The sequence below is a fragment of the Cyanistes caeruleus genome, chromosome 3, assembly GCF_971803275.1.
Source record: "Cyanistes caeruleus chromosome 3, bCyaCae1.hap1.1, whole genome shotgun sequence".
Taxonomy (NCBI): Eukaryota; Metazoa; Chordata; class Aves; order Passeriformes; family Paridae; genus Cyanistes; species Cyanistes caeruleus.
The window spans coordinates 16,571,582-16,581,526 of NC_141703.1; the positions used below are offsets into that span (position 1 = coordinate 16,571,582).

The window sequence follows — 9,945 nt, forward strand, 5'->3', positions numbered from 1 at the left end:
AGTAGGAAAAATAAGGGAAAGAAAACATGCGTTCATGAGCCATGATGGTTCAATAAAGCAATAAATAGTTCATGGATAATGATTACAAAACTAAGCCAAAAAGGACTGCAGAAAGGTGGGAGAAATTGCAAAAGCAACTGAAACAAACTAGAAGACTGTGAAATTCTTAACAGGGTCTGAAGTGAGGAAGGTAAAGAGAGGAGACGGTCAGAAATTTCTGCAGACTTCTCCCTCTAGAGTGTCTCATAAAACCCCACATAGCTCAAATTATTTTACTCCAAGACAAATTTTATAAAGACAAACCTATTATTAATGGGAAATTTTCCTGATATGAAAGGCAATATGAATTTGATCTCGTTCTTGCCATATGTCTTCTGAAATGACAGCTAAAGAAGGCTGAATTGCCTCCAAGAGCTAGGCAGTGGTTACTGACTAAGGAGCTTTTTTTATTGAGAAAATTATTATATTCCTTTCCATGATAATAGAATTCTTCATAACCCTCATTAAAAATGCTAAGACTTCCCAGGTAGCTGCTGTGCCCTGCCAGGAACATCGTGCTCTCCTGGAGTTCAGGCAAACCCAAGTAACGGGTAGAGCTGTCTGTGTATTTTCAACGTCTTTGCAATCCTCCTTTAAGAACTTGTGATTTGAATAAGCCCAGGAGTGTCCTGATGCTTCTGAGCTGATGCTTGTGCTGCTAATCTTTGCTCCACTATTTTTAGATAATTTTCCAATCTGCTTGCTTTTCAGTTACATACTCGCTCAAAGTGACGGCTTATTTATGTGGTCTGGGAGCGTTTGCTGTTCGCCTCAGCGTGTCAGTCTGAGCTTTGCAAACGCTTCCTGACAGAAGTAAGCTCCAGTTCCCCTTATCCTTGGCTCCCTGCTGTAGGAGAGGTCTACATGGGGCACCTGACCGTGGGGTGCTGGAGGAGGGCAGAGTCCAGACCCCTCTCTCACTCCCACTATGTGCCCCTCTGCCTGCTGATAAAGGATAATAATCAATAAACAGTGTTCTTCATGGTTTCAGATATTCAGAAAGAGTGAATGATCCATGGAAGTGTAATGCACTGTCAGCATACAGCAGTGCCCCCAGCCACGGCTGCAGAAGAGCCCTGTGGCACCTGACAGAAGCCAGGGAAGGTGCCCTGGAACACTTACAAGCTTGGTTTTGCCATGTGTCACCCAAAGATAGGCACACAAGTGAGGCCAGAGGGTCTCTGTGGGCCCAGACCCCCTCAAGCCTATGTTTGTGCAGATGTGCAGTGAACCACAGCAAGGAACAGGGTAGAAGATTATAACTTGTTTCCAAATCTATTTTACTCCTGTCTTCATCTAAATAGCTGCAAACCAAAGACTGAGGGTTGGAACTTGGTGGGTGCAGGAGCCAGGCTTCTGCATCCTGGCCACCTGGTTCTATGGATGCTTTGGTGGCTACATGGAACTGACTTCTGCTCCCAGATGAGATAAAAAAACCTCCTCAAGAGCAGTGAGATACCCTGCTGCTACAGCCTTAAGGGACAGAGAGGGGGCTTGAGCCATGAGGGGATGTCTGCAAGTCTGTTGTCCTTTTCACCATCTGAAGAGCTCCCAGATCAAGAAAGGAAGCTTTATTACATTCAAAGCTTTATTCCAATAAATAGTTGGATGGATTCAGAGCTGCCTTCTGTGTCTGAAGAGTGGGCTCCTCAGGCTGCAGCAGCTCAGTGTGAGCTGCCAGTGGTGAGTGACATCTGTGTTGGCACTGCAAAGCAAGACTGCCATTTTGCTGTGAAAAAAAGCAACATTTCTTTATGCAGGCAGGCAAGTTTCACCTTGACTCAAACTAGGACAACTCATGCAATGTTTGCTGTAGGAAATACAGTGAAAACAAACCTGTGATGGCAGAGAGATGGGCTGGATGAGTTTTGCCCTCGTCTCTGAGTCTATAAAAGTGAGGAAATCTCACTTAGGGTCATATCTGAGCGCATCTGTGAATATTCACAAATCTGTAAGGTTTTGCTCAAAAAACAGCCCTGAGCTGTTCAGATGAGCCAGTTCAAACCCACCTTCCTTCTCTGCTCAAGGAGCCGAGAAGCAGCAGAGGGTCAGGGGAGCGTGTTTCAGCTACAGCACAGCAGTTTGTGTTTCACACTCCCATGAAAACTGTGTGGGTTTGCACTTTCAGGAAATGGGGCTGCCCTCGAGGAAGAAAGAGAGGTTTATCTGAGCTGACACTGTGAACAGCACTTGGCTGCTATTGCTGCCACTTTTACTTAAGGCCAACACGAGCTCACGTGCTTTACACGACTACAGATGCTGTGGGTGTTGCAAAAAATCAACAATTGCTGACAATATATCTCCAGATGAACCCAAACCAAAGCTATTCCTTGAATTTTGAGCACTGAACTTCACTGGAGTGCCAAATGCTATTTACGCAGGATACAGGCAGAATCTTAAATCTCAAGATTCTTACAGCTAAAGTCTTGCTTAAAAATAGATCCAAAGTAGCCAGCTCAAACCCCTCAGTAATTTGTTTATTTTGGGTTTCTTTCTTTCACATTTGTGACTCAACAACCTGGCAGCAAAAGGCCTCAGTTATTCTCATTATACAGGGCAGTGCATTTAAAGAAATTGGACCCAATTATGTCGGTTATGTTTATCTTGCCAAACTACTTCTGCCAGCAAGGAGTTACGTAGCCAATACAGTTTCTCTGTGGTAAATATCTCTCATTTCCTTCCAAACCACAAGTGCTTTTTGCCCAGAGAAGGCTGGCCAGAGCAGCAGGTAGGTGAGGCCATCTCCATCCTCTGTGGCAGCAGCCACCCCTGTCCCTTGGCAGACTGCCTTGGGCACCTGTCTCCATCGAGGGTGCCCAGGCCACCTCTTGCCTGGGGTCCCTGGTGCTGAGAGGGTTACACAGCAAGGGCTCACCACCCACTGAGAAGTGACCTGCACTTGGCTGGTGCAGCCTCTGGGAGCCCTGCTTTCACAGCTGGTGAAGCACAGGGGATAGAGCTTGGTTCAGCTTTAGGGCTGCTGCATACTACAGTGACAGAAGTCCCAGAGCAGATCATGTGTTGAGAAAAATTTGTCTCTCTGTGGCATTATCACCTGTCTGTGCCAAATGCAGGGATGCCCTGATGGAGAACAGGAGCCAGCAAGGACATATGAAAACCTCAGTGTGGTAAAAGTACAAGCCAGTACTAAATTTACCATACCAAGTCACAGCAGGCCAGAAAATCCCTTCAACCAAACACAATAGGTTGAACAGCTAAACAGCTGTTTCTTGTGCACAATTTCTTGTTTCTTGGTGCATCCTCAGTGTTTCCATGTGCTTATACCAGGGCTTAACCTTCACATATGAAGCTGCTCACTGGGGAACACAGACTCGCAAGAAAGCTTACAACAGGGGCAGAGCCTCTTTGTTCCCATATCCCCTCTGTTCAGACCTTAAAACCTCCTTGCTCTTTCCCTGGCAGCCCCTTTGCCCCCTCAGCAGTCTGCTCTCCCTGCCCAAGTGCTGCTGCTGTCTGCTCCCACCTGCTTGGCACGGAGTCTTCCTTAGGGGCTTTATTCCAACAGCGATGCCTCTGGAAAAGTGTGGTTGATCTGTGGGAAGTGCACATGTAAATATCCTCCAGAGAGCAGAATTTCAGATCATGAACTTGGCTTTAGAGATGCTGGGTGACCCCTGGTAAGATGGAAATTTATGGAAATGGTTATGTGTTTTTAAAGGCCATAGAAGCAGTTGGCATAATCCTAATTTAGAGTTCATTCCTCTCTTTGAGAGGGAAGTCACACTGAAGGAGAGGCTGTGAGAGATTGAAAATTAGAATTGAAAATTATGAGGTCAGCTTAGCTTTGCTTCCCAAGCACCCAAAATACCCAACCACTTTTCAGGAGGTGACTAATGTTGGGAAGGTTAGTCTTTGATGGGAAGAAGTAAGGACCATGAGAAATGATGCTGTCAAACAGGGTCATTAAAGAGTCAGTCAAAAACAGGAATGTAGAGAACTGCAGAGCACCACTGCTGTCAGTGGCCCTTCCCTTTTCCCTTTCCCTCCCTTCTTTTTTGACCATGTGCTATCCATAGATTCCAAGGCTTCCTAAGTTTTCAATTAAAATGAGTTCTACTGCAAAAAGTGAAGTCTCCCTAAGGATTTATTACTCTAATAAGAAAAAATGATGGAATGCCTTGATTCAGCAAACCCTGCCCTGTGTACATACAACCCACACAGGTAACTACTGACAGTTCATCAGGATCAGCAGGAAATAGGCAGGGGAACAGGGAGGTGGCAGTGGCCCATTTAATTGTGCAAGCTGAGGAAAATGGAAAATAATGTCAGAGAGGAGCATCAAGAGTGAGAGGAAAACAAAACTTGACCATCCTTTCAATAGGCATGACTGGTAAAAAAGAGCTTTTTGAAATCTCTAATGACCTTCAGAGATATCCAAATCCAAAGCAACAAGGGGCTGGGGGCAGGTGGTGGGGAAAGATAGGGATGTGATGACAGGCTGAGAGAAAATAACTAGCCATGAGCTTGCTGAAGATCATAAAGCCCTGACTTCACCCTCCATATTTGTCATGCAGGCAAGACAAATGCCTTTAATTCTCAAAGCCCCTCACACTCAAGTCCCTTTTAAGGTACCTCACAGCAAACAGGCAAAATGCAAAGAGCTAAAGTTACAGACCACTCTGGGAATTACCTAATACTACTTTTAGAAATTTTATTTTGAAATGATAACTAGTTTTATCTATTGAGAATTTTTAAAATGTTTTAAATTAGTCATGATTTCTATTTTTTGGAAGAAATGGCATCAACTGTCTTTTATTTAAATGTGGGGGAAAAAATGGAGCTTTCCTGGTCCTCCAGTTAGCACTAAATCAAGGAGGATTAACCAGCATGCAGCATATTTCTCATTCAAGCTCATTTAACTTCTTTTTTTTTTTTCCCCTAGAGAGTTTTAGCCTCTTATCTTCAGCTGACATTACACACCAATCACACCATCAGTGCTGAAAGCCAGGCTAACATTTGTGGCAACTTCTCAACTAAATACCCATATTTACCTTGAGAAATGCTTACCATTATCCAGTCCCAGAACCCAGACCTTGCAGTGTTGGCTGATGGCAACACTTACCAAGGGCAGGAAAAGCCTCATCTGAGCAACCTTTACCTGGAGAGGCAACTGGAACAGAAATGGCAACCCATGGGACCCCTTTCCCTGTGGGAGCCAGGACACCCAGAAGCTCAGCACTGGCAGGAGGAACTATTTGAGGTCAGGAGATACCTGACCCCTTGGAGCCTCACTCAAAAGGGGAAGTCAGTGGAGGTGATAACTATTTGATTGAAACTCCTGCTGAAGTCTCCTGTCAGCTAGAGCTCATCATTGAAAGGGAATTTAGCCCTCTATCTCAAGAAGTTTGTAAGCTCAAACTAAATTTTCTAACAAATCCCCTAAGTTCTGCAAAGATCAAGTGTAAGAGCTGGGGAATTTGTCAGCTAGCTCACTGAAGTGAAGAAAAAAAAAGTGAAAGAAAAAAAGGGCTTTTAATAAATAAAATGCAACCAGAGTAATAAAATAAGCATAGTAGATTCAGTATTATTTGTTTTTATACTAATTTTATGCTGCCTCCACAAACTCAGTACACCACAGCTTTGTGTATTAAGAAAACATGTGCAATATGGAAAGAATTAAGGATGTGTTGCAGAGGTTGCTTTAGAGGAGGGTCGTTACTTTTGGCTGTCTGAGGAGCTGTCTGGAGTCGAGGAATGTGTGTGTCAGCTGATTAACGACCACAGAAGTGATTAGTGAGAGAACCCTTAACAACGCTGCATGTCAATGCACATCTTGAGGTTAAGGAGTTAATTGCCTCTCAAAACTGTGGTTTCAAGACTTCTGTAGACCTGGGAAGCAAACCCAATGGCAGTTTGAACTTGATCTGCAGTTTTCAAAATTCATTTCACAAATACAAAGGCTAGATATGTCTCCTTTTAGTTTCAGGAGAGCATTTTAATGCTGTGTTAAACAGCTAATGCTGTGAAGAATGAGGCAGACATGAACTACACCAGTGTTTACCCATCACCTCCCCTGTTTGCTCCAACCTTCTATTTTCAGGAAAGTTGTTCCTTGATTTATGAAGCACACTTCTCCAAGAGTTCAAGTGTGCCTACCTTCCACAAAAGCGCTGATGTGTAGCATGTCCTCCAAAATGCCCTTCCTGCCCCTGGGAACAAGCACTGGCCATTCTTCCCATCAAACCATCCTCTTCCCAACCATATATGCCTGAAGGAATAAATATTGTCCCAAAATTAACTAATCAAGGTTTTATAGACTGAAGGAACAGAAAGACCTTGATGAAAATGCCCTGATGGCTTTATTGCATAAACATGAGAAGTTGGAGCACTTCCACATGGCAGCTCTGCCTGGACCCACCCTGGTGGGCACTGGATACCCTCCAGCCTGGCAGGTGAAGTGTGGAGAGCTGTCCTGTGGGTTCTGGGTGCCCTTGGCAGCCTGATCTATCACCTGGACCCCAAACTGCTCACACTGCTCACACCCAGCGCTTTGCAGCTGAAACACTGAAATGTCACCATTGAGAAAACTAGGTCTTCCACCAGAGGAGTCCCAGGCCATTTACAGCTTTTAGAGCTGTTCCCAGACAGACCATGGAAACCAGGGATAACACACACTTTTTCAGATAAGATGTACCCAAGGCAAGTGCTGTTTATGTCTTCCACTGCCACTGCTGGGAGGACAGCAGTGAGCCCAGTCTCGGGGTATGCAGGTATTGCTCTCTGTACTGCAGTCTGCGAGCAAATTAAACCCAGAAAAAGCCCCAGCTGAACAGAGGAAAAACAAACATTCATTCAGGTCAGCTGCTCTGATCTGCTCACATTTTGTTCAACCCCCCATACAAGCCAGAGAGACACAAGATAGACATTATCTATAATCAGGTGGATCTTTTCTTACCACCAACAGCTGCACCATCAATCTTACCTTGGCTGAGGCCAGCTGGCTTCAGGTGAAGCCCTGCCCTCGGCCAGCCTTGAGTAAATAACCTTTCCTTGTAGCTCAGGGCCTGCACACTGATCGGTGCCCCTGCACTGCCTGGCAGGCTGGGGAGGTACAGGGCACACTAACAATCCCAGGCAGTGCCTGCAGAGAATCCATCTTCTCAAACACTAGATGTTGGGAGTGATGGCTGTGGACACTTTGTGTACCTGCCAATAGCTGCTTAACACAACTATGAGTTCATGCACCAGCAGCTTTAAACAATAGGAGAGGTCCTTCATGACCTCAGCTAAATCTTTAACCTGAGAAGGGGAGAGCAGCTTTAATTTGCACAAGCACCTGCATATTCAGATGTTTATTTCAGTTGTTTTGGTTTTGTTGGGTTTTTTTTAACAGCTGGGCTTGTCTTCTCTAGATATGAGTTTTTCTTGAGATATTCTGCATTTAATTATCAGCTGGGATAGGAGGCTTGCAAGCACAGCTGTTATTGCAACATTTCAGTGCTTTGACTTTCAGGCCCAGATGGAGTGAGCTGTGCAAAAATGAGGAATCAAGAGCAAAGCAAACTTTCTCAAACTTTCAAAGCAGCTCGATGTGAGAAACAGCCCGGGATGGATTAAGAGTGCACAGGGCCCAGCTGAGCTGATGAGTCACGGTGCTACAGCGATGTGACACCACGCTGTGGTACCCTGCCCTGCACCAGTGCCCAGAGGAAGGGCTCCTCCACACCCTGCTGCTGTAAAACCTCTCTGCACTGCTGGGTAAGGACTTGGCTCTGCCCTTACTTGGTCAAATAGCCTTAATTCTTTTCCAGGAGCCCATCACAGATAATGGCCTGGTTTGCAGAACAAGGTATTTGGTATTTGGCTACTGAGTGCAGACATGAGGATGGCATGGGCTCCTTAGCTTGTTTGCTGATCCTTTCCTCACCACCAGCTGCACAAATGGCCTCGTCACAAGCCAAAGGAAGGAATTAGTTTGGGGTAAGATGGCATGTTTTTTTGCCAGGTTGGTGTTAGCTCGTTTTTCTCCCCTGGTCAGGATGGCAGGGGGCTCACGGGCCATTGCCATGGTAGGAAGGAGCAGCTGCAGGGCTGGGAAGGCAGAGAGCTGTGCTGCTGCAAGGTGGTTTGGGACACAAGAGTGACAGGCCACAGTGAGGTGCTGGCAGCCCTCCCGTGCTCACCAGCAAAGCAGCACTGCAGGAGCCTGCTCTCCAAAAGTGCTCTTCTCTCCTTCTTAGTCCAGAGGCAGCCGAGGCAACTAGACACCAAGGCTTTAGTTCCTAACCAGGTGGAATCAAGAAAGGTTAACTCCACCTCTGATGACTTCCCCAGACCACAGAAAAGGATCTGAATCCAGATTTTTACATGGCTCATGTGCTAATGCCTGGACTATCTTACTTTTCTGGCCGCAGACATCTGAGAGCCAGACTCTCATCAGCAGTGTCAGTGTCAAAGAATCAAACACCATGACAGCAAAGACAGCCTCAAACACATTTTCCTCTCATGATTAGATTTTTTCTTCAAGATAATATTTTATGAATAACTGTAACCCACCCCTTTAATACCTACATTTACTAGCAGTTGTCTGTCAGAGGCCCCTGTGCCGTGCATTGTGCAGGACACTGGCTGACAGGGCTCAGCCCCTGCCCCCAGTCAGTCCCACCAGTTTTGCTTTCCCAGCTGTTTTCATGCTAATGCTGAATAAAGTCCAGGTCTCTATTTCCTTGTTAGCTGGTTACAGATAAGGGGAAAGGCATCCTGTCTCTCTCTGGGGGCCAAAGAATCCAGTCCACAAGCTTAAAGGAGTGGATTTCTAGGAAGGCAGGATTTCAGACAGCTTTATGGAGCTCTCCCTATTGCCTGTGCAAGAAAATAATCTCTTTGGCTGGCTCATCCCATATTAGCCTCCCGATTCATCCCCCCTACTCTTGAGCCAGGGCCATCCATACTTCATTAGTTCACTGAGCCCTGTTGCACCTGCCACATACATGTTATTAGGTCACTGCTGATTAAATATTTCAGTCTCTCTGAAAAATTACAGTCCTCAAAAAAGTGGGTTATGTGCTGAGGCCAATCCTGTTTGCCTCAAGGAAGATCTCTGCTCTCCTGCCTCTCCAGGGCACAGAAACTAGAACTCAGTTTCATTCATTATCCCTGGAGAAACACTCAGCTAAATAATTATGATCAGCTGCTGCCTAAACATAGAGAGATACATGCAGGCTACAAATCATAAGCAAAATACAGCAAGTAATGTCTTATAATTTCTTTTATGAAGCTGGATATGGTGGTCAATGCAGATGGCATGTTCCCATTTCTAATGGGACAATATTGACCTTGTTTTATCAGAGAATCACACACTGGTTGAGGTTGGAAGGGATCTCTGGAAATCCCCTCAAGCAGGGTCACCTAGACCTGGTTGTCCAGACCCACGTCCAAATGGCTTTCGAATATTTTCAAGAAGGGAATCTCTACAAACCTCTCTGGGAAACTGTGCTACCTCACAGTTGAAAAAGTGTTTCCTGATGCTCAGAGGGAACCTCCTGTGCTTCAGTTCGTGCCCATTGCCTCTAGTCCTGCCACTGGGCACCTAATAGTCCCAAACATTCTGGCAGTCTTCCCTGGGAAGGTAAGCCTTGCTCTTGGAGGAAAGTACAGGACACACAGGTTTAGTCCTTGTGAAGTCACAGTAACTGAACCCTCCACTAACAGAAGGACCTTTAGGCTATTACTTATACATTAATACAATGCTTTAGGTTTGGAGCAGTGCTGTTGCATGAGTATTGTCAGCTGAACAGCACTGCTGCCTATTTGCTCTCTCCCAGTATTGACTGTATTTCTTAAAGCTCCATCTGTTAGAAGCAAGAGATTTAAAAAAGGGTAAGCTTAGCTTTAGTTCAGAAAAAAACTGTAGTCAAGAATTAAAAAGGGGCCCTGAGTAAAAAA

At 45.4% G+C, this 9,945-nt stretch overlaps 1 long non-coding RNA gene across 1 annotated transcript; it reads right to left on the minus strand.

Moving 5' to 3' along the window:
• Window positions 1-1,645: 1,645 nt before the first annotated feature.
• LOC111922935 (uncharacterized) lies at window positions 1,646-9,605 on the minus strand. The gene is made up of 3 exons (XR_002860821.2): window positions 9,479-9,605; window positions 3,524-3,674; window positions 1,646-1,768 (listed from the first exon to the last, which is right to left on the minus strand). It is a non-coding gene; the product is annotated as an uncharacterized LOC111922935 (long non-coding RNA).
• Window positions 9,606-9,945: the final 340 nt, after the last annotated feature.